This window comes from Callithrix jacchus, chromosome 2 (genome assembly GCF_049354715.1).
Source record: "Callithrix jacchus isolate 240 chromosome 2, calJac240_pri, whole genome shotgun sequence".
NCBI lineage: Eukaryota > Metazoa > Chordata > Mammalia > Primates > Cebidae > Callithrix > Callithrix jacchus.
This window is the reverse complement of record NC_133503.1, coordinates 120955615-120979366: the sequence shown is the minus strand read 5'-3', so window position 1 is coordinate 120979366 and position 23752 is coordinate 120955615. Positions and strand designations below refer to the sequence as shown.

Sequence of the window (23752 nt, the reverse complement as noted above, 5' to 3'; positions counted from 1 at the left end):
GGTCCTAGCCTTGAATGATAGCAGACAAATGAGAGAGGAGGGATGGCAGAGGAGTTACTGGGCTCCATGACCATTTAAATATGAAAGGGAGGAACTGGAAAACGGAGCAAGAAAGGATGAATGCCTTCAGATCCGACTGTCAGAAAAATTTAATTTACACATGGTTTGGTGATGGGAATATTTGTTTTGATAGTACTATATCATAAACCATTAATAGTCAGTTTTCTTAACAGGTTTTATCTATAGTCCTACATTTACATTTTCTGTTTTTTCTATTTATCTTTCTATAGAAAATGAGAAAACATGAAGAATGAAGGGCAAAGTTGAAAAACGTTTTAATCTTAAAACCCTTTCAAGGAAATTCTACAAGTAAAAATGTGAAATTACTATATTTCTTCTGTGATCACTTATTAAATTTGCTTAAAATCATTTGAGATGGATTTAGAATGTATATGGTCATTCTTAGTGTGATAAAACCAGTAAGAATTTATCAATAAAACTGTAGAGATCACTGACTGATCTGAATGTAGAAGAGCACAAAGACCTTAGCCGTTCATAAAGAATAGCATTTCCCTTAGATTGATTTCTTATTTCCTAGAGAGGAATAATCAAATCTGAGGATAACAAAAACATTAACAGCTATAGCTTGTTCTTTTGTTTGTTTATTTTGAGAAGTAGTCTTGCTCTATTGCCAGGCTGGAGTGCAGTGGCATAGTCTTGGCTTACTGCAACCTCTGCCTCCTGGATTTAAGCTATTCTCCTGCCTCAGCCTCCAAAGTAGCTGGGACTATAGGCACATGCCATCATGCCTGGTTAATTTTTTTGTATTTTAGTAGAGACGGGGTTTCGCCAGGTTAGTCAGGATGGCCTCAATCTCCTGAGCTCATGATTCACCCACCTCGGCCTCCAAAAGTGCTGGGATTACAGGCATGAGCCATCGTGCCCAGCTCGTTTTACTTTTTAAGAGGTGAACGGGGATAACTCATGTCTCCTGAGTGCTCAGAAGACAACACTAATGTTGCCCCTGTTTACCCTGCACTGATGTTGTCTTCTAAAGACTCAGAGGACTTGAGCTACCCCTGTTCACTTCTTTACCACCATCAACATTAACCACTCCAAGACTTTCCTGGATACTGTACAAAAAGTTCAAGGGCAGTGGCTTCTGAATTCACCCCACAAATTCTCTCATTCTCCCAGCTGAACACATTTCTTCTGCCTTTATGACAGAGTGTCAGGCATGAGGAATTATTGCAGCCATGACTCCCCATTTATGACTCAGACTCTTTGAGATTCATCCTTGTCCCAAAAGGCGCAGGAGAGTGCAGTGAAAGAGGGGTGAAGCAATCTTTCTTCTTGTCCCCAGAGCAAAAATGCAGATGAGAAGGAAGGGTAGAAATGACTGAAACACAACTGCAATCCATTGTCAGAAAAAAGACTAAAGTGAATGAACATAAATTGATGAAAAGGCTTTTATTATCAGGCTCCACAAATACATTCTGTTTGGAACTAATAAGCATATTATTTAATATTTAATGTAATTGAGTTTACATTTCATCAAGCAGAACAGTATCACTCTCTCCCAGAGGCTTCTTGGTGATCAATTTTAAAACAATCAGTGTTCTTACTCCACCTAAGGAAGTCATTCAATGGATTCCTGCAGTTGATAGCAAATATAGCATCTTTATGCTGGTGCTGGAACTCAGACTTGTCATCCTGAAGAAAAAAGATCTAAGTAATATTGGAGACTTGAGTTTCTGTCACATTTAGTTACCACTGAAACTCAACAGTCTTCAGGGAGCTCTCCATTTCCTCTCACAGCCAGCACTGGGCTGAAGGACAAGGTTGTCTATAGTCACAGAGACCGTGCTCTGTCTCCATCACCCTTCTGAATTGCTCAAGGAGAGAAGTTTGGGACACAGAGGTCCTCACCACCAGTTCTGTCTTGGCCACATGAGAAGACAACACTCTTAGTTTCAGATATTAAAAAAAGAAAGCCATACCTGTCTAGTCATGTTGCTTTTGTATTCATTTTCTGTTGCTGAATAACAAATTACCACAATTTAGTAGATTCAAACAATAATAAATTTATTATTCAACAGAAAGAAAAGGAAGGAAAGAAAGAAAGAAAGAAAGAAAGAAAGAAAGAAAGAAAGAAAGAAAGAAAGAAAGAAAGAAAGAAAACAAAGGAAAGAAAGCAAGCTAGCTTACCTGACTAACTTAGGTTCAACCAGGATAATCCCCCTTTTGGGTAACTCAAACTCAACTGATTAGTGGCCATAATTACATTGGCAAAATCTTTTTATCTTTGCTATATACTGTGGCCTAACTATGGGAGTAATATTTCATTTGTGCACAAATGATATTTTTTTTCCTCTTTTTTGTTTTTTAAGATGGAATCTCCCGGGCATGATCTTGGCTCATTGCAACTTCCACCTCCCAGGTTCAAGCAATTCTTCTGCCTCAGCCTTCCAAATAGCTGGGATTACAGGCATGCACCACAACACCTCGCTAATTTTTGTATTTTTAGTAGAGAGAGGGATTAGTCAGGTTGGCCAGGCTGGTCTTAAACTCCTGACCTCAAGTGATCTACTGGCCTCGGTCTCCCAAATTGCTGGGATTATAGGCATGAGCCACTGCTCCCGGCCCACAAATGATATTTTCATTCATACACCAAAGGGAAGGGAATTATACAGAATATACACACCTGGGGTTGAAAATGTAGGACCCATCTTTGAATTCTGTCTACTGCTCCTATAAGCCACTAGGCTGTCATCATTTCAGGACTTTGAAGAAACAACACAAATAGCATGCTATACTACACCTGTTGCCTACATAGAGGACTAAGTGGTGTGGTATACAATGCGCTGGAGGTTTTGGAAAACAGTCGTCAGCACTTTTCCTACCTGTGTAGTCCTAACCAAAGTGAGAAGTGATGAATACGAACCAAGGGGGATCAAAACATAGTAAATGTGTTCAGGGTTAATCTAATTAGAGAACATAGCATGTTTGCCTATCTCCCTATTTGATTTAGACTTTGGTCTTTCTCTCCTGTCACAGGGAGAAAAGTTGGACGATGGTGGACCTGCTAAAACCAACTTTCTTTGTCTCTTTTCCAGATGGAAGAAACTCACCTATGTTACTGATACCTAAAAAAGAAAGAGTGAAACCAGAAAGAGATGGGCCTGGCTCTGTACTGTTTGAGCTGCAGTGTAGTGGCTCTACTTATGATGCAGTAGCAAACAATCCCCAAGTTGCAGTGAATAACCAAAAGAAGAAAACACGTATTTTTTGCTCCTGGCATGCGTCTGACACTAGTGAGCAGGGATGCTCTGTTCTTCAGACTTTCTCAGGGACCCAGGCTGACAGATGCCTCATCTCAACCTGGGGCTTCTTCAATCACAACAGCAGCAAGAGGTAAGAGTAGTAACTTATTCACCAGCTCTTGACACTTACAGTCCTAAGCAACACGTGCCACTTTTGATCTATATTTATTGAACAAAGCAAGTTCCATGGCTACACACAGAAGAGGAATTACCATTCGAACATGAGCCATAAAGTGGGGGAGAACCAAAAATCTTTGGTAGACAGCATTAACAGTTACCACACATGGCTTAGTGAATGTCATTCGTCCCCCGCAGGAGATGCAGGAATTAAAGAAGGCCCCAAAGGTCTTCACTCCAATACTGTCCCCTCAAGAGTAGAGCATGTGATTTCTAAAGCTTATGTGAAAAGAGAAAAGTCACAATTTTCTTTTATCAGTAAAGGTAGGAAATAGAAAACAATTGTGAAATAGCAGTAGAGGGCCACGCCCCACCTTCCTTGGGACTGTTGCAGTAAGTAGCTAGCAAAAGCAGCTCTCCCAGGGCTGCTTTACAGGCAGCTGAGAGAGGTCCTAGCCCCACAGACGGCTCCAAATAGGAAGAGGGAGACTGTGCCTGCCACATTTGAGGAGGCCTCCTTCAAATTCATGCTGCATGTCTGGAGTCGCTGTGCCGAACAGGATCTGTGAGCTGGCTCTGTGCTGGGTGAGAAGTGTGCAGCCTGGTGCCAGAACGCGAGTGCACATCAAAATCCTGGCACAGGCTCTCTTCAGAAACGGACAGAAGACCAACTGTAACATACGGCTCATTCTTCTCACGCCATAAACGTAAAGGCATTAATCACTGGGAGGCCTCCCAGAAATTAAAGTTCATCTTTTGGTTATGGGGTGTCAAAAGGCAAATGCAGAATGTTTTAAATTTGCTTCGTTTTCCTGCGAGATAAAATACAGGTTTCCAATGCTGGCTCTATCATCAAAACAGTCTCCTGGCCCTGCCAAAGCTAACATAAAGAACCCAGAACTCCACACAGGTTTCTCATTTATAGCATAATTTCCTTCAAAGACGACTACTTTAAAATGTAGATTAATCCTTAATGTCTGAATTTTCCAAACCGAAACTTTGGAACAATGAGGTCCCATCTGCCCGTGCTGAAAAACCAAGCAGCAAAGGAGTCACCCATGGCATTCTGCAGTGCTGACGGGGGCTCTGCCTGGCCTGCCGACTGTCCATGCCACAGTGGGCACCGCACTGCACTCTCAAAGCGGAGCCTCGGGTCAGTCCTCAGGTGGAGAGACAACTGCTGTGCTCTCAAGTACTATGATCATCTATAAAAGAAGAAAGAAATTCATGATCTATGTTTTCTTGTTTGAGAAAGTACTAAAGCTTGTTTTTTCATTACTGCCTAAATGAAACAATTCAACTGAAGCAGATGCTCCTGAAAAGTGATCATCAGACATTTATCAGACTGTTCTTGAGAGTCTAAAATATGAACACATGTAAACCGATTACTTCACATTCATCCCCAAAATGGAAGTCCTTACTTGTTGATCTAACTATTCTACCTAATAACTTTTGCTTGTGAAAGAAAAGGGGAAGTGATAGTTGAAGAGACTGCAAACTGCCCTTCTGAGTGTGCATGCTTATGTGTTTGTGTATGTGTGTGTGTGTGTGTGTGCATGTACATACACATGTGGGCTGGTGTACTTACATGCTCACTTGCACAGGGTCATTACAAATTGAACCTGAATGACTTCAGGTCGGGGATAAACTCTCAATTTTCCACAATCCTCACTGGTCCCTATTGCCTTAACGCCTGATTTGCTTATTTATGCTACCTACCCTATTGATGTACACATTTGAGTTTAAGTGTTAATGTTTTAAAGCAGCATGTAACTGTGCTCCAGAATTGTGCCTGCCTTTGAGATCTTATTGAAAATGCAAATGACAAGTCCTTAAATTCTGATGGACCACACCCACAGCCTAAAATTTCACCTGGGAAACTGGAACAATACTGAAGGCCCCTAATGAAGATTAGCATGGCATATGTAAACTGTCTGAACCCAGTGCCTGGCACACAGTGTCACCAAAAAATGGCATTCAGTAAATGCCAGAAATGACGATAGTGAAACATAACCTACAAGATTAGTGTTAGGCAAAGAAATGATTGAGAACTTGGACTTTAGTGTCCACGAGCCTGGGTTCAAATCCCAGTTTCACCATTTACCATTCATGTGACTTCTTAGGAAAGAGAGTTAAGGCAAGGACACACATTTAAGAATCACTGAAGAGATTTCATTTTTGTGAGAAGAAGAAAGAGCACTGTCGAAGAGCAATCTTACAAGGTTGAAGACCTAGAAGAACGGAATGATCAGAAATCCAAGGGAAGATAAAATTTCAAAAAAGAAGAGACATTATTAAAACTGCTCAATTCTACTGCATAATAAGTGAGAGTATTTTCAATAGATTCATGGAAGGTAGAACAGAAAAACTTTAAACCTAGACATTTTGTTGGCATCTCCCAAAGGATTCGAGGCATAACTCAACAGCCTAGTACAGAATGCCTGAAGACTTCACTATTCTGAACTGTGACTGTAGAATCAGATTCCTCTAGAGAAGTCATTTTCTCTATATATGGAACACAATGAAAAGCTTCCAACTGATTGCTAACTACAAAAATAATTTCTGGAAAATATCTTGTTTTCCTCATCACTGAAGACCTGCTGGATAAAAAATATTTTTTAACAATAATTTTTCAATACAATCATGAATAAGATGTAAATAGTAAAAAGGATAAACATCTGACATAAAATTATCATTATTCATTCTCTATGCTTGAGAGTTTATTCCTGCCCTGTATTTATCTTCCAAATGCCCGTCTTAATTTTTAAGTGATTGTCTATCATTGGATTAAATTTGTCTTTAGAGAATAAATGCTATTGCTACATATTTTTCTTAACACACAGCCTCTAGTGAATTAAATTTTGACCTTATTTGGCTTTCCAATCCAGTGGGAAGTAACTTATTTTAAATAAAAGGAGGAAGTCAACTTACCCTTAAACCCAGAGGTTAATCTCCATGTAAGCCATTTTTGCACATTTAATTGGTGTGGGAAATTTTGCTAAGATAACTTTTGCAGGGGCTTTACAGAATATTCTTTCAGAAAGCCCTCTTGGAGCTCATGAAAGCTCCAGACTTCTTGACCAAAATAACATCTCTAGGCAAAGGATTGTACTTACATGTTGTGATTAGGGGGCTTTCATAGGTTAATGCAGAATATCATATCCATTTTACAAGAATATTTTGGATCTTGGAATAGGTGTCCACTTTTTGCACTGTAGTAGTTTCAACCCAGTGTTTGACAGATATTTACTGCACATGTACTACACGCACTATAGGCAATATGGAGACACCAGACATTAACAATATTACATCTTTAAGTAAAAAGAAATTCACATTATCAAAGGCCAACTATATGCTCTACTGTTGGGTTAAGCGGATATCTGCCAATACACGAATATAGACATTACAAGGCTGGAGATATACTTTTCACTTTTCACATGGGATAGGTAGCTAATATATGGTATGAGTTCAAAGGATTGTCATTTGAGGCTGACCATAGAAGACTTCATAGAAAAGGTGCCATTTTCACTTGGAAAATATAAGATGTTAATTGGTGTAATTAAAGTTTACTCCAGGAGACAGAGATGGTATAAGCAGTCACTAAAATATGAAAATCTAAATATGTTTCGGGAAGGAGTCTAAAATAAAATTCTCTAGGAAAAAAAATAATAATCCTCTGGAGGGTTTTAGAGAAGTAAGGTTGGGAGCATGTGGTAAGGTCCTTAATTCCAGGGTGAGGTGCTTTATTAATTTGGTAGAAAGCTGGATGCTACTAAAGGTTTGGCAACCACATTTTAGGATGATCAATCTGTAAGAAATGAAAATGAGAGATTGGTGTAATAAAAGTTTGGGGATAGTATGTCCTATTGGAAGACTAACAGCTGTAAATAATTCTAAGTACAAACAGTCACGGGTCACCAAGATATTCATTTTAAGTTTCTGTATCTGGGAGTATAGCCATGAAATGAACAGAGATAGAGCATCTAAAAAAGCATGTTTGATGGGCAAGGTGAGTTCTGCTTTGGGAAACTTGAGTTAGAAGTGACTTCAGGCCAGGCGTGGTGGCTCATGCCTGTAATCCCAGCACTTTGGGAGGCCGAGGTGGGCGGATCACGAGGTCAAAAGATCGAGACCATCCTGGCCAACATGGTGAAACCCCGTTTCTACTAAAAAATACAAAAATTAGCTGGGTGTGGTGGCATGCGCCTGTAGTCTCAGCTACTTGGGAGGCCGAGGCAGGAGAATTGCTTGAACCTGGGAGGCTGAGGTTGCAGTGAGCCAAAATCACGCCACTGCACTCCAGCCTGGCGACAGAGCAAGACTCCTTCTCAATAAAAAAAAGAAGTGACTTCAATGTATCTACAGAGAAACGTCATATAGACAGATACATTTACAATAACTTCTCTAAAACCCTAGAGTCATTTGTGTTTCAGAATCAGGTATTTGTGGGTTTTAGAAAGGTCATATGGAACACAAAATATATGTTATCTAACAACTCCAACATGTCTGAGGCAGCATCTAAAAATTAAACACAATTATGTTATTAAGTGGCCTATAAACACCTTCATGTAATTTAAGGTGAAATTTTACCACCAAATGAATAGAAGTCAGATTAGATTTTACTGTTGATTGAGTGAAAAGAAAGATCTTTTCGGTTTCAGAGCTCTTGGATTTCAGAATTGCCAATCAGGGGCAATGGGCTTGGGAAAGCTCAGGATGACAGTTTGAGTTGACAGTTTCCTGAGCCCTGACCCAGCCCTGACTCAGGCTGTGAATTGCCCTGCCTTCCCAGTCCTCTCCCACTACTCTTTCTGCTTGACATTAATTCATGATTTACATGGAGACCATGCCTCCATCCTTGCCCTGCCAAGATGAACTCTGGGGAAAAATCTGAGTCCTAGACTAAACTCACTTTGGCCTGTGAGCCCTACTGGAAACTTTTGCTCAAACATTTGGATTCCGTACTGTAAGGGATAACAGTAACTGGAGCTTTCAATATTCTGAATATAAAAATAATATATATTATAGAAAATTTAGAAAGTTGGAAGGAAATAATGGAGAAAATAAACATCACCTATAATCCCATTATTTTAAATAACTTCTGTTAACATTTTGGGTACTTACTTCCAGGATTGTTTTTTCTATGAATATGTAGTAGATACAGCATATCCTATTTCTAACTGCCTGCCATATCAATAAAGGAAATATTAGAACCAGCATTCCAATAAATCAGCACCCACACTTTATCTTCTTCCCTAAAGATGAAGCTTGTCTTGGTCACTGCTGTATCATGAGGTATATAGTGGGTGCTTGATGAATAGTCCTTGACTATAAATTATTGAATAAATTAATATATGCAAAATTCCAGGACCTCAGGAAGTATTCACTTACAGGATCTCAGAGAGGTTATCTCAGGTCTACCCACTGTGCTCATTTCCCAGTGATAGCTCCAGTTCTTATTCTGACTCATCTGGATGGATGCTGATAGCTGTGAAAAGTGAGTTTCTCCATGACTATACAGGCAGACATGGAGTCAATCTTCCTCAAGGCAGTTTGCTCAGACCTGGTACTAAAAGGCAAGTCAGAATTAGGGATACTAAAATTCCCAGCTGAGAAGCAGTTCCTCAGTAGGGCGTGCACTGCATACGTGTAAAAGGAGGCAAGCTCCATTCCGTCATGGGCCACAATAAACGGTGTTGCATGTTTCCATACTCACTACACAGCAACATGTATCCCTGATTAATGGTCTTCAAAAATATTTCTCATCAAAATAGAGTGTGAAGTGGAAGACAAGTCAAACTTCAGTAACTCTTTTGATATGAATCTTATGAATATTTGATGCCACAAGAAGAAAGCAGCAGTTGGTTTCATACTTTTTAGAAATACACAAAAGGAATAAATAGAAAAACACAAGTCTTTCAGGTTTGCTTGATTTGTTATTGTTCAAGGGGGAAAAGCTATAATTATTTCATCTAGTTCAAAGAGACAAAATAGTCTGGGGCTATACTGAATAAACCAAATTTAGACAAACTGCCCAAATAAAAAGAAACACAATGTTGTAAGTTAAAATTGTGTACCTCCAAGACAAAAAAAGCTCCCTATCCTTGCAGTTTACAAGATACCCCAGAGGCTGGGTGAAGAGGGGCCTTTCTCTGTTTCTTCACCCTCCCCGTAACTCGACAGCACCTTCACTCTACCTCTTTCTTCTTCCGGTACAGTAGCATGACATGAGCAGGGTTTAGGTTTCTTGGTTGCAATATAAATATTTTAAATCTTAAATAGAATTGTGGCCACACGCCTGCTACCAACTTCAATTGCAGTAACGTGATCAAGTTATTCTCTACCTAATCAACCTCTGGGTCTGGTTTATCACAAGGATCTCACAATCTTAACATTTTTAAACAACAAAAAGCAAGGGGAATCAACTATATGCATACAAAGCACTCAGTTACATTTAATTGTATGGAAAAATTGGCTACATCTATTTCAGCTAAACAGATATACAACCCAATGTTATTATCTGCACACCTAGAGTTAAATGCTACAATGACTATAGTTTCAGTAACCATTTGCCTGAGTCTGGATATGACTTTTCTGGATAGGTAGGGCAGTTCCTCAACTTCATTTTTTGTGCCTCTTTCTCTTCACGCAGAAAACCTAGTATAGCTTCCCAGCCTCTATCTGTACAGTCATTTCCATTTAATATGTTTTTAAAAAGTGATCAATCAGATTCTTTAACACTTCAGAGAAACAGAGGGTGAGAAGCAATCTTCTAAACATGTTGATATTAACTGAGTTATAATTTCTGTACAAACACCTTTCACCAAACTCCATCTGAAGTTGCCCATTTTAGTTAGTTAAAATCCTTTCTTTCTGACTCAGTTTTATAAATATAAAATGTAAATGGTATTACAAATTCTTGATGTTTGATCACACTCATCCCTGCAGTTTCACTGTAATGAAGACTTGCATCAATTCACACACACAGTCATACCTGATCTTACTGCCGCCAGACTCTCTCCTCTGTTTTCCTTATATTCTTCTTAAAAATCTTGCTAATTGTGCACTTACAGAACCTAAAATAACTTCTGGTATCTAGTATAGTAAAACCTGCAGTCCTTAATAATCCGGTCCCACCCTTATCATTTTTCCCAACTGTATCATTTTCCATGACTTGCCCACATGTGCCTTTTACTCCAATTTGATGAGTTTCACCCATGTTTCCTACTTCATGTGTAAATTCCTTTGCCTCTTCTTCATCCAGAAATCTCTCCCCTCCTTAAGTCCCATCTCAAATACAGCTCTCCCAAAAATATTCACTTTCTTTACAAACTACACAGAGCATGCCTACTGCTGTCCTTTTAATTTATTCTACAGTTTTGGTTTTAGTCTTGTATTTTGTAATTATTAAATGAAATAAATTATCTCATATACAAATTCTATTGCCTTCATAAAAAAGAACATGCTATATTTTGTGGTTGATACAACTCAAAACACAAAAGTTACTACATGATGGTCATTTGAAGTGTTAATTAAATAATTTTAGATCACATGCTATTGAATCTAATAATGATGTTTTCATTTCCTAAATCCGTATTATAGTTGTTGGTACCAGACATCTCATTCTCCTCCATTTGTTTTATATTTGCAAGTTTTGAAATATTAATAGGTCTTATATCAGTACTGGTCATTTACACCTCAATTTGTTCCCGAAAAAAATTCAAGGTGGCTTACAAGAACACACGTTTATTTTGTAGTACCTATTGGTAGTAAATAAGAAAAAATAAATAAATAAAATACCTGTTATCCACACTCAAATATGCCCAGGTTGACTTCAAAACAAAGCCTTTTAATAACACAGATAAGCACTATGTCAAATTTTTCAAGTGGCTGAGAAATCCATGTGTATGCACTTACCTTTCTTAGGTTTAACCATGAGCTTTAAAAATATCTTCCAGGCTGAGCTTGATGGCTCATGCCTGTAACCTCAGCACTTGGGGAGGCCAAGTTGGAAGGTTCTCAAAAGGACAGAAGTTCAAGACCATTAAAAATATTACATTTTATGTGGTTTGGTCATTGGGATTTTTGTCTTGATTAGTTTCCGTGTTTCTATTTTTTTCTTAGTTTTAATTTTATAAAATATTTAATTCAAAAGAGTTTAAAAGTGCCAAATAGCATGATTTTTTGTTTTTGCGATGAAGTTTTGCTCTTGTTGCCCAGGCTGGAGTGCAATGGTGCAATCTCAGCTTGCTGCAACCTCTGCTTCCTGGGTTCAAGCAATTCTCCTACCTCAGCCTCCCAAGTAGCTTGAGATTACAGGCATGTGCCACCACTCTGGGCTTATTTTTTGTATTTAGTAAAGAGGGGGTTTCACATTGTTGGCCAGGCTGGTCTCAAACTCCTGAACTTAGGTGATCCATCTGCCTCACCTCCCAAAGTGCTGGGAGTACAGGGGTGAGCCACTACACCCAGCCCAGAAATGTTATTTGAAAATTAGTGAATTTCCACCTCTACTTTCAAATTTTCCCCTCTTTGTAGCAACAATTTTTATCTCTTTTAGCCACTTATATTGGTATATATCACCATGTCTCTAATCATATTCTTTTATTTATGCTTTTTGCCTGATTATTTTGGCATAACTTACCATATTTCTAAAGAACATAATCTTTTTGCTTCTTGTTGAGTCTGAGTTCCCAGTTTTAAGTATTGTTTACATACTTCCACTGCAGATCACAAGCATTTAGCATTCTCTCCTCTCACCCCCCCACCCCCAAATATTTAGAACAATTCCACTTAATTCCATTGAAGTTACACTGTAACTTCTTTAGATTAATTTTTGGAGTATATATTATCACAACATTAAATTTTTTCTTTAAGCTGAGCTGTGTAATAGACTATAATCAGTGATATGGTTTGGCTCTGTGTCCCCACCCAAACATCATCTCCAATTGTAATCCCCATAATCCCCACAAGTGGATGAAGGAAACCTGTGGGTGGTGATTGGATCATTGTGGCAGTTTTCCCCATGCTGTTCTCATGATAGTGAGTGGGATCTCATGAGAGCTGATGGTTTTAAAGTGTGGCACTTCCTCATTCTCACATATACTTTCTCTTGCGGCCTTGAGGAAGGTGCCTACTTCCTTCTCCCCTTCCGCCATGATTCTAAGTTTCCTGAGGCCTCCTAGCCATGGTTCATGTTAAGCCTGCAGGGCTGTGAGTCAAATAAACCTCTTTCCTTTATATACCCAGTCTCAGGTAGTATTCTTTTCAGCAGTGTGAGTACAGATGAATACAATCCGTTTTCCCTTCCCATAGTGTTCTCTAGTTATTGCATATTTCTGTGGCTTTCCCTAGGTATTGCATATACCTTATTTTATTCATTTGCTTGGTTCTTTTTACACTTACCACTAATTCAGCTCCAAACACTTTATCAATTACTAAATCTCCTCTTTAGATGTGTCAGGCATTCTATGAATTTCATCTGCTTAAAGAAGATTTTTCCCAGGAACCTTTAGATTTATCCTTCAGAGCTGATTTCCTTATACAAGTAGTGCACATCTCTTAGTTTGGGGTCTTCCCTTGATTGCTTTTCCGTGCTGGATCTCCTGCTCCCCAAGTCTTATGTGTTCATTATTCTTGTTTAATTCCTTTGATTGGTGGAACACATTCTTCAATATCTTATTAGGTAAAGAAATGCGTTATTTGAGAATGTGAATGGTTGAAAATACTCTTAAGTGTCCCACAACTGACACTTGGCTACGTAGACTTAATAGGACATTCTTTTTCTTTAGAAAATTTGAAGATAATTCTTCATTGACTTTTAGCTTTCAATGTTACCTTGAAAAGTCCAGGGTTATTCTGATCACTTTTTGTAGATCTGCTTTGTTTCTTTCTTCTCTCTGAAATTATATATGCTATTTTTTCCCTTTGAATCCTTGGTTATGAAATTTTGTGATGCTATGTCTTGGTGTGCACTAAATCCAACATTTATATAAAACCTCAGGAATCATTTCAATCTGAAAAAAGATGGGTTTGTTCCAAGAAAATAATTAAAGTTTTACTTCTCATTTTTCCAATTTTAATAGAATTTCTATTTTTTAGATATTAGACCTACTACACTGGTCCCATAAATTTCTCATTTTTCTCTCCTGTTTTCAAGGTTGTTGACATTTTTGCTCTACTTTCTGAAAGATTTTCTCAACTTCTTCCAATTCTCTCTTCACATATTTTTTATCTCATTCAATTTTAAATTTCCAGCTACTTTTTTTTTTTGGCTTTATGTCCATTTTTGTAGTACCCAGTTCTTGTTTCATGGTTACAATGTTTCTTTTATTCTTTCTTAAAAAATTTTTCTTCTTTCTCATCTGTTCTTCTATTTTTCTGATTATTTTGTTATAGTTCCTGTATTTCATGTCAGGAATTAACATTGTAATATTTGGTCATCTACCAATATTTACAAAATAATCATATCCTTTATGTTTCTCAGTTCCTAATTGCATTTTAAGATGGAAAACATACGGCTTCTGATATTTAAATTCCATTTTATATATAAAGAAAAAAAGCAAACAGTAACAAGTATATAATATAAATAGCTACTCTGATAAATTTGAAAATTCAGTTGAAAAAAATTAATAGGTCAATAAAAATAAGTTTTTTAATACTTAAAGAAAATTATAATCTACTATAAGATTTGATAAAACTTTTTATTTCATTTTTGAAATGAAAAGTAAACTCTACTGCTATTCCAACATCTAAACTCTCTCAATCCATAATCATAGATGTCCTATTTGGAGCAAAAGTTAATTCCACTCTGAACAAGGACTGTGACAAGGGGACAAAGTAATTACCTGCTAATGGAAAAGGCCAGCTGCTGAGAATTATGATACACTAAGATAGGTAGACTATGCAGGAAATTCAATTTTGCATTGAAAGATATATAGATAAAGAACTTAAAGAGAAATCAGTTTTCTAGCCCCCAAATAGTTTGTCAGATAACGAAAGTAGAAAATTTTGGCCCACAGTATGCTATTTTCAAGTGAAATTTGTACTTTCTCCAAAATATTTTGTGTGAATTTAGATTAAAGATAGAAAGATAAAAACCTCAATGGAAATAGACTATTTTTGATGCCTCAATTAATATCCAGTATTTATGGTTCTTCATAAGATATATAGGTAATAAATAGATAGAAAGATCAAGCCACATTTTTATTCATAAAGGCAATTCACCAGAGATCTCTAGCATTTTAGCCAGCTAAGAAAGAAATATAAGCAGCAGAATGAAGGATTGGTCCTATAAGCACTATAGATAATTGGTTTCAGATGATCTTCTACTCTTTATATAAGAGTAAGCTCTCAAATATAATAAAGCTTAAATTCCTGAAAATTAAAATTAGTTTAATAAAAAATTTTAAGTAAAAGTTATGAAAATAAAATTACCAGATACACCTAATAAATAAAAATTGAGGATGAACTTTATTTTTTAAAAGAAAAACATTTAAATTTAAGAGCTATAGAATTAATAACATTCTCACACATACAAAGAACCATGTATGTATATATGAGTCAAAACTAAAAAGAATTAGGTTATGAAAATTTAAAAAAATTATGAAAAAATACTGAAAAGTTAGCATATTATGCAGAAGAAACAAAGTTAGGATGGTATGTGTTATCCTCCACTAACACATACTTATTTTTGGAGCTTATTCCTTATTTGACTTCTCTTTGAGTCATAAGCCCAGTAGATATGAATAGACTTACAAGTACACCTCAGGAAATCCCAAAAATCTAATAGGTGTTACATGAGAAATTTTAAACTTTGAAGTAATGTTTATAATGAGAATTAAATAACATATCTTATGTTTGTTCATCTTAACTTAGATGTATTTCCATAACAACCAATAGAATAGATGAAAATGAAAATATTCTAAAGCTGTTTAATATTCCAAATTTAGATAAATATTTTAAAAAATGTTACTAAACACATTTGCATTAAATCTATAATAAGCAATAATAATGTACATGATTTGTAGACAGGCAATTCTTTAGCCTATCTATGTGTATATCAGATATATAAATACTGTATTTAAAACAATATAACCTGCCAGCTCTCTGCTCTTTAAAATTCTCTACCAACTTTAACTCAGAATTTGATTACTCAGATTAACTCAGAATTTGATTACTCAGAATAAAATTATGTTAAAAGTTGAAAGGATTTCTACAATGGTAGGTTTTTTTCAGGCCTTGGAAAAATAGTCTCAAACTCAATCTTCAGGATATGTCATCAGTGCCATAGTAAATGCTGTTTTGCCTCACAGAGTAGTGGGAAAGAAAAGAAAAGAGCGAAGAGTGAACAAGCTGGTCATGCTGGTCATCTTACATAGAGCTGAATGTAAGACATCCTCTCACAAGAACTGTGTTTCCAGCAAAATCCATTATTTCATTTGATTGAAGGCTGAGCAGCACCGTGGAAAAAGAGCCATGTTAAAAAAAAAAAGTGAGAGAATTAGCTTGGGAAATATAGTGAGACCCCATCTCAACAAAAATTTTTAAAAATTAGCTGACCAAGGTGCCACATACCTATAATCCCAGCTACCAGAGAGACTGAAATAGAAGGATCACTTGAGCCTGGGAGATAAATGCTGCGGAGTCGAGATTGCACCACTGAACTCCAGCCTCAGGAATAGAGCAATACTCCCTGTCTCAAACAAGAAAAAAAAATGAGAGAACTAAATTATGGTTATATCTCAGTCACTAAAGATATAAGACTACAACACTGAACCTCTCTGTGTGCCAGTTTTCTCATTTGTAATGGGTTATGGTCAAATCACTTTAGAAAGTTGAATGAATTATAGAGAAAACATCTATTATACAAGAGAATAAATTTCAGGAGCACTCTTCATTGTCTAAAATGTCATAACCAGAAGTAATATAACTAAAAGAGGCTAGCAATGAGAGAAATTAGATTAGTGGAAAGGCAATAAAGAGAAGGGGGCAAGAGACAAACCTTAAAGCCACTTGACCTCATTTATGGTGTATAGAAAATGATAAAGGTAATTTCTTAGTCCAACCATTTCTACCTACAGCCAGCAGGTCACAAGGCAGAATACAAATAATTTCTTTTCCAAGACTATGAAGGCAAAGCTAGTAATTTATCAACCACCTTCCATTTTGATATTTCTCAGAAAGAACTATTTATTAATAGACCTCTTTCTCAATAATGCCATCCAAATAGAAACAGTTAGTGAGAACATTTTAAAGTACATTATAAAGTAGAAAAGTTTTACTTTGATTTTTAAATCTCTTCAAACACCATTAGTCTTAAACTTCATAGAAAATTCAAAGTTGTGTATTTTTAGCCTTTAAACCAAGGGTATACAATGTATTTTTGATGATTAAGAAGAAGACTAGGTGCTGTTTTATGTTAAAGAGAAAAAGAATAGATTCATTAAAAAAATTAAAATTTTCCAGATTATCCACAATACCACATGAAAAAGGAAGGTATTTTCATAGTAATATTTCCATGGGAGTGTAAAGAATAATTCCACCAGTTTTTATACTAGAATTCTAACAATTCTGGTCATGAGAGGTGTTCTAAGCCATGGTTTCTGTAAATGGTACAATTTTATTTTAATTTTTGCCTTCTTGTTTTGAAATGAGATTGGCTATGTGCCTGGTGCTTTTCATAAGAATACATTTCTAAGTAATATCTGAATAATTTAGCTTTATTATGTGGTATTTACAGGAACAACAGTAGATATTCATTTAAAACAGCATTTAATTCTATACACAGTCTCTATTTCCTTCCCCTTTTCCTGACTGTCTATGGAAAAATCACTATAAAATTTGAAGCATTAATAAATTACTAAATGTTTCTTTTCTTTTTTTCTAAGGTTAACTAACTTGTTTTTCAATTCAACATTTGTTAGGTTCTTTGATTCCAAGATTAATTTTTTTGTTGCTCTAATGTAATGTTGCATATTCATTTGCAAAACAAAGACACATGGGCAAAAACTTCTGCAATATTGTCTGTCTAGGGACAGCTCTGAGGATTACAATATGTTCAGCTCTCAATTTTTTGAAACAACTTAGGGATGCAGTCTTTAGTTGAATTTCAAGATGGATTCTAATTTTTACATGGATCCTTCTGGCAAGGAAATTCTGAGTACCTTAAGGAACCGAAATAAAAAGTATAAGGCATGGATTCTTGAAATCCCCCCACCATCTAGATGAAAATGAGCATAGGAAAACATATTGTGATAATCCAAAACATTCATTATGAAAATCATGTAAGATTTGAAACTCTCTCTGCAAGCTGCATTTGATTACAAACTTCTCTTGGGACTATGCCTAGGTATTCTTGGGCTTGTAACCAGAATACATTTCTTAGCCTACCAGCCATCACTTAACATGCTTTAATATCACAATGCCACAAGACCTACACTATGCAAAAGTCCACATTTGATACGCTCTCCACACAGTCCTGATTTCTTCCCAAAATTCCATATTAAACTTAGTAGCAATGTTAAAAATTCTCACTGCCCATATCTTCTATGATATTGCCACTCTTGTTAGTTTTCTGAAATTTCTTCTCTTTCTTCCATTAGCGCTCCATTAATGTTAAATATCTCCATGCCCAATGTTGAACTACAAGTGTCTGATGGCAACGCTAGCTGTATTTACACTGCAGAGGGTCATACCTTCACTCATTCAGTAAGAACAGTAAAGAGTGGCCTGGAATGAGTAGAGATCTGAAGAAGGAAAAAAATAAGCAAAGTGGAGGAGAAGGGTCATAGAGAATATGTTTACTTGAATTCTGTTCTATTGTATTCAATGATCACATATGTTCATCAGCAACAGTATATATTCAGAAAATGTGCCCCTTCATGGTATGGCTTGATATGTGCAACTAGAAGGTACCCAGTCATAAAGACAATTTATAAAGAGGTCCTTGGATTCATATGGCAAAGGGTAGGCAAGGAGGAATTTTAGATTAATATTTCTATAAAACATCACTTTTGTATAACTTAATACTTCTGTTTCCATTTTCAGTTCTTCTATAACTCTTAGAGGGTAAATGACCAGCTCTTTATTCTGGCATTTGAAATCTTTCCAGTTTGACTCTGAACTACTTTTCCAGTTTTACCTCTACCCCTGGTAAAAACTAGACAATTTTATAACTTTGCTTTAGATATTCCTTTTGTCACTTTATTTTCCCCCAGAACACCCTACCCAGGATCTTCTTTTTCCTTATTCAAACCTCACAAATCTTTCAAGGTACGTTTCAAATACTTCTGCAATGCCTTTCCCATTCAACTCAACTGTATTTATAAAGTAGAATAAGATCTCTTCACCTGGATAAGTCTGGCCTCACCTCATTCTGAAGTTCTATAATCCTGTATAATATTTATCTATTTATTCATTCATTCAACAAAATGCTTCCTCAATTCCTCTTGCATAATAGTACACACTTGTATAATCAGCAAAAATATAGGCCTTCAAGATTATATGCTAGAAAATTAAAACAATCATATGCCACTATACCATAGGTGATAATGTAAATGGTATAGGTAAAGGGTAAATAGGGTACAATGAAGGATCGGGGAAAAAATACTCTGAATTTAGACAGAGGCAACAGATATCATTTTAGCAGAAAACCCTGAAGTATTTCTTGAGTTCAATTTCCCCTCATGGTACTTTTCATATAGTACACTAAGGAATTATGTTTTCACCTTGCTTGCATTCCATCTGTAGTTTATTAGTGCATTTTGAATGTGGAGATTTTCTCAGTTTACCTCTAGCTAGAAGTCAGAGGAAATCTTGACTCAGTTGGCTTACACAATAAGAAGATGTACTCAAAAAATACAAGAAACCTAACTGTGATGTTGGGTTAGTTCAGAGAGTAGCTCACCTCTGCTCCACCATTGGAAGACTCTGGGCTGTCCTTGGACCTTCTCCTCCCACGTCTACAGGATGGTTGCAACAGTTGTGAGTGTCACATCTGAACAGGACTATGTCCAGAAGAAGGGGGAGGACATTCACTTTTAGTTCCTTCTTTTAAGAATAAATAAACCCTTTCCAGGAATCTAGCACCAGACTACTTAGTAACTAAAATTGTCTCACAGACTGATGTCTAAGCCATCACTGGCAAAGAAAGGGGGGCATAAAATTGGTTAGACAAATTGAAAACCTCTTCTTGACCAAAAAAAGGGCAGAACCAGCCTTTCCTGAGCACATGGCTACCTGGAGGAAGATGAACATCTGGACAATATTAAGAGGCAGGGAATAGATGTTGAAGAGATTGTCAAAGGGTCTATCTCAGGGACTGTTATATAATAACTCACTATCCTAAAGGATGCTTTTAAAGTGGCATGGGGAGAAATGCCAGATATAGGTGAAGGGGAGAAGATAGCAAATCACACTGCCACATGTGTACCTATGCAACTATCTTGCATGTTCTTCACATGTACCCCCAAACCTAAAATGCAATAAAAATAAATAAAAAGTGCCTTGCTTATAGTATGAATTTATTAAATATTTGTTAGTTTTAGTCAAGTAAGAGAAAGAGAATCAAATTTACCCTCTTTAAACTCCATTTATCAACGGGCAAGCAGAAGATCAGCACACAAATGAACCCATGACATTGGCTTTCTGGTCAAGCGTGGTGAACAGAAAACTAATAACTGCCCTCACTGCAGTCTCAGAGACAGAGACACAGAAAGGTTTTGTGGCTTTTAGAAATCATAGGCCTAATTAGAATTATTCTAGTAGTAGACAGTAACTCCTGGATTCTTGTGTAACCCAGACCAGCTTAGCCTAAGTGGTTAAGTTTGCCGTTAATTCTATTCACCATTCATTGAACATCAATACCACTGAAGTTGGTAAAAAAAAAAATTCATGCATTTAATTTCTCCAAAAATTCTGCAAGTTTCAACAGTGCAATATAAAATCATCAGGTGCCTTCTATTTGTTTATATACACATATATGAACTGTGTGACTTCTTACCCAAATGCACTAGAGATTTGGATAATCTTTCTTGCCTTTGAGGAAATTATTTAAATCATGAGACATAAAAAATGTCCTCAGAAGAAAAAAATTTATTCTATAGTGCCTTCCAAGAGTGAAATACAACAATACAAATTTTTGCTATATATCTTAACCTTCACAACACTCTATGATAAATGAGTATTTTCAAACCCATTTAACAGGTGCAGAATGTGAGATTTAAAGAGGTTAAATATATATTCTGAAGTCACATATTTATAAATCAGGAAGCTGGGACTTATATCCAGGTCTGCCGGATTCCAAAACCCAAACTTTTAACTGTCATTCTATTGTCTTTTATAATATTTTTATTTACTTCTGGTAAATTTTATGTAAGTGAAATCTGATGTAACCATGAATGAGCCCAGAACATGTTAATTCACCTACTTCTGTCTGTTCCCAGAAAAACAATGGACACGCTTTAATTCTTGCATGGAAAATAACTGTATACTACATAAACTTCAAACCAAATAATTATCTCCATCTAAATACAAATAAATATGCCCTCTGTCATAAAAGGCATCACGACATGAGCCTTATTTGAAACAATACAATTATTGCATTTAGTTTCCTAGAAGTTTAAAGTGGATCTACATGGAAACCAGTCTCTCACCTTGACTGACAGCTGCCTCTCTCTGTATTTTCTTGCATTATTGCTTGTCCCAAGACAATCCATATTCAACAAAGAACCAGAGTGATCTTTTGAAAACAGAAATCACTTCTCTGATATTAGCAGGCTCAGTGGGGAGCTAAACTCCCACTCCAACCAGCAGCAATGTGGTGAAACTAGCAGGATTAGTGGGCACCTCACTTCTCCCCATTCCTGCCAGCGTCAGCAGGACTCAACAGGGAGCAGAACTTTCACCCTCAGCAGGAAGCAATGAGGCAATGCAAGCTCTGCTTTCACAAGGGAAGTGTCGGTAGAGACCAGAAAGCGGCAAAGTTTTCATCCCCACCATCCACAATGAGGCAGAGCAAGGTGAGGAGAAGTAATACTTTATTTTCACCAGAGTGGGGACAGCAGATCTCAAGCAGGGAGCTAACTACCCACTCCCAATTGAACCTGCACGTTACACCTGAGCACGGTGATTTCCTGTGAATTAAAGAAGAGTCAGTAACATTAGGAACCTCACAAACGTAATGCTGAAATGTCCAGGATACAATTGTAAATCACTCACTAAACCTAAAACAAAGGAAATCTCAACTAGGATGAGAAAAGACAATCAACTGATGGCAATGCTAAGATGATACAAATGCTGTAATTATGATAGTTGATTTTTAAAGCAACCATCACAAAAATGCTTCAATTAATTATTGCATAAAAAGTAAAACAAATGAAAAACATAGAAAAATCTCAGCAAATAAATAGAAAATACAAAGAAAAGTGAGCAGTTTAAAACTAAAAAATATAGTAATCAAAATTTTAAAACTCATTGGTTGATTCAGCAGTGAGATAAATATACAGAGAAAACAATCAGTAACTTTAAGGATGGAATAATAGAAATTACTGAATCCAAAAAACAGAGAGAAAGTAGACTGAAGAGAAATAAAAAAATATCAGGAAGCTGAGGGACAGTAACAAAAGGTCTAACTTGCATACCACTGAGGAGTGGACAAAGTGTGTAGCTGAAAAAGTATTTGATGAAATAATGGCTAAGACTTTTCAAATTTGGTGGAGGTCATAAACTTATATATTCAGGAAGCTAAGTGAACCACAAGAGGATCAACCCAAAGAAATTCAGAGCAAGATACATCATCATCTATCCCCAAAAAACTAAAGAAAAAGAAAGAAAAAAAAAACTTGAAAACAGTGGAAAAAATGATGCATTCCTTATAGAGGAGTAATTATTTGAATGACAGTAAATTTAGCATCCTAAACTATGGAAGCTAGAAAGAAGGGACATAATGTTTCTGAAATGCTAAAAAAAAAAGTCAATCCTGAAGTTTACACCCAGCAAAAAGTCCTGAAGTTTACACCCAGCAATTTTTCTTTAGGAATGAAGATAAAATCAAGACATCTTCAGATGACAGAAAACTAAGACAATTTGTCATCAACAGACTTACTCTAAAAGAATGTTCTTCAAACATAAATGAAATGAATTAAGAAGGAAATTGTAACATTAAGAATGAAGAAATAGCTATGAAAAGAACCAAAATATGGATAACTAAAACAAACTATCTCCTTCTGAGTTTTCTAAATTATATAAGACAGTTGGAGCAAAAATTACATTGTCTGATGTGGTTCTCAATTTGTGTGGAGGAAATATTTAAACAACAATAATATAAAGAAGAGTGGGTAAAGGGATTTATATCCAGATAAATTTTCTACACTTTACTTGAAGTAGGAAAATGTCTCCAGCAGAGTGTGATCAACACATACATCAGATTATATCACTTTCTTGGTCAAACTTCTTAATCCTGACATCTTAAAAAGTAATCACTAGATTTTTCATTTTAATATTCCAACTTTTGTGAGAGTACTATGAAACTGGCTCTTTGTTACTGACCTTTCAGTGGATTTCCATTACATTTTGCAAAAACACAAACTCTTTCATGTGACGTAAAATGAGATTCTGGCCATTTCTAACCTCTCTGATCTCATTTCATATCATAGGAGCTCCTAGTACTACCCTCGAGCCATACCAGCTTCCTTCTCCAGGTATGTACCAACTCATTCCCCTTGTTGGGCCTTTGCTCAACATTTGGAATTCTCTACCCCAGGCTTTGCACAGCCAGCTTCTAGGAGTTATTCAGTGCTCAAATCACCTCCACAGTGATCTCTCCTAACTACCTAATCTAAAATAGATTCCCTCAGTCCTTACATATCACTCTCTTTCATTGTCTTTGCAGTACTGTCACCTTTAAAAATTATCTTGTTCATTTATCTGTGTGCTCTTTTGTCTATTTCCTTCTTCTAGAACATAAGCTTCATGAAAGCAAGGACCTGGCTTATCCTGTTTACTGCTAAATTTTCAGCACATAAAGCAGTTCATAGCACAGAACAGACACACAACAAATATTTGTTGAATACATGACTATCTATTGTTTTCTCTAAACATCTGTTTAGATAAGGATGGCATATGTGAAATCCAAACTGTTGTATAGACAAATATTGGATTTTTTTTAACCAGTATTAACTTAGAAACTTTTTTTATAAGCAACATTTCCAAAATCTTTCTACCTATCTTTGTAGAAAAAGCAAGAAACATTTTAAAGTGAGCATATCTTTAAAAATAAGCATAAAAAACATATTTGGTTTCAGCAATATTTT

At 36.3% G+C, this 23752-nt stretch overlaps 1 long non-coding RNA gene across 1 annotated transcript; it reads right to left on the bottom strand.

Annotated features, from left to right (window-relative positions):
* Nucleotides 1–1455: 1455 nt before the first annotated feature.
* Nucleotides 1456–21269, bottom strand: LOC118151473 (uncharacterized). The gene is made up of 5 exons (XR_004739809.3): nucleotides 21095–21269; nucleotides 19348–19447; nucleotides 16017–16134; nucleotides 15817–15891; nucleotides 1456–4645 (listed from the first exon to the last, which is right to left on the bottom strand). It is a non-coding gene; the product is annotated as an uncharacterized LOC118151473 (long non-coding RNA).
* Between the last annotated feature and the right edge of the window lie 2483 nt (nucleotides 21270–23752).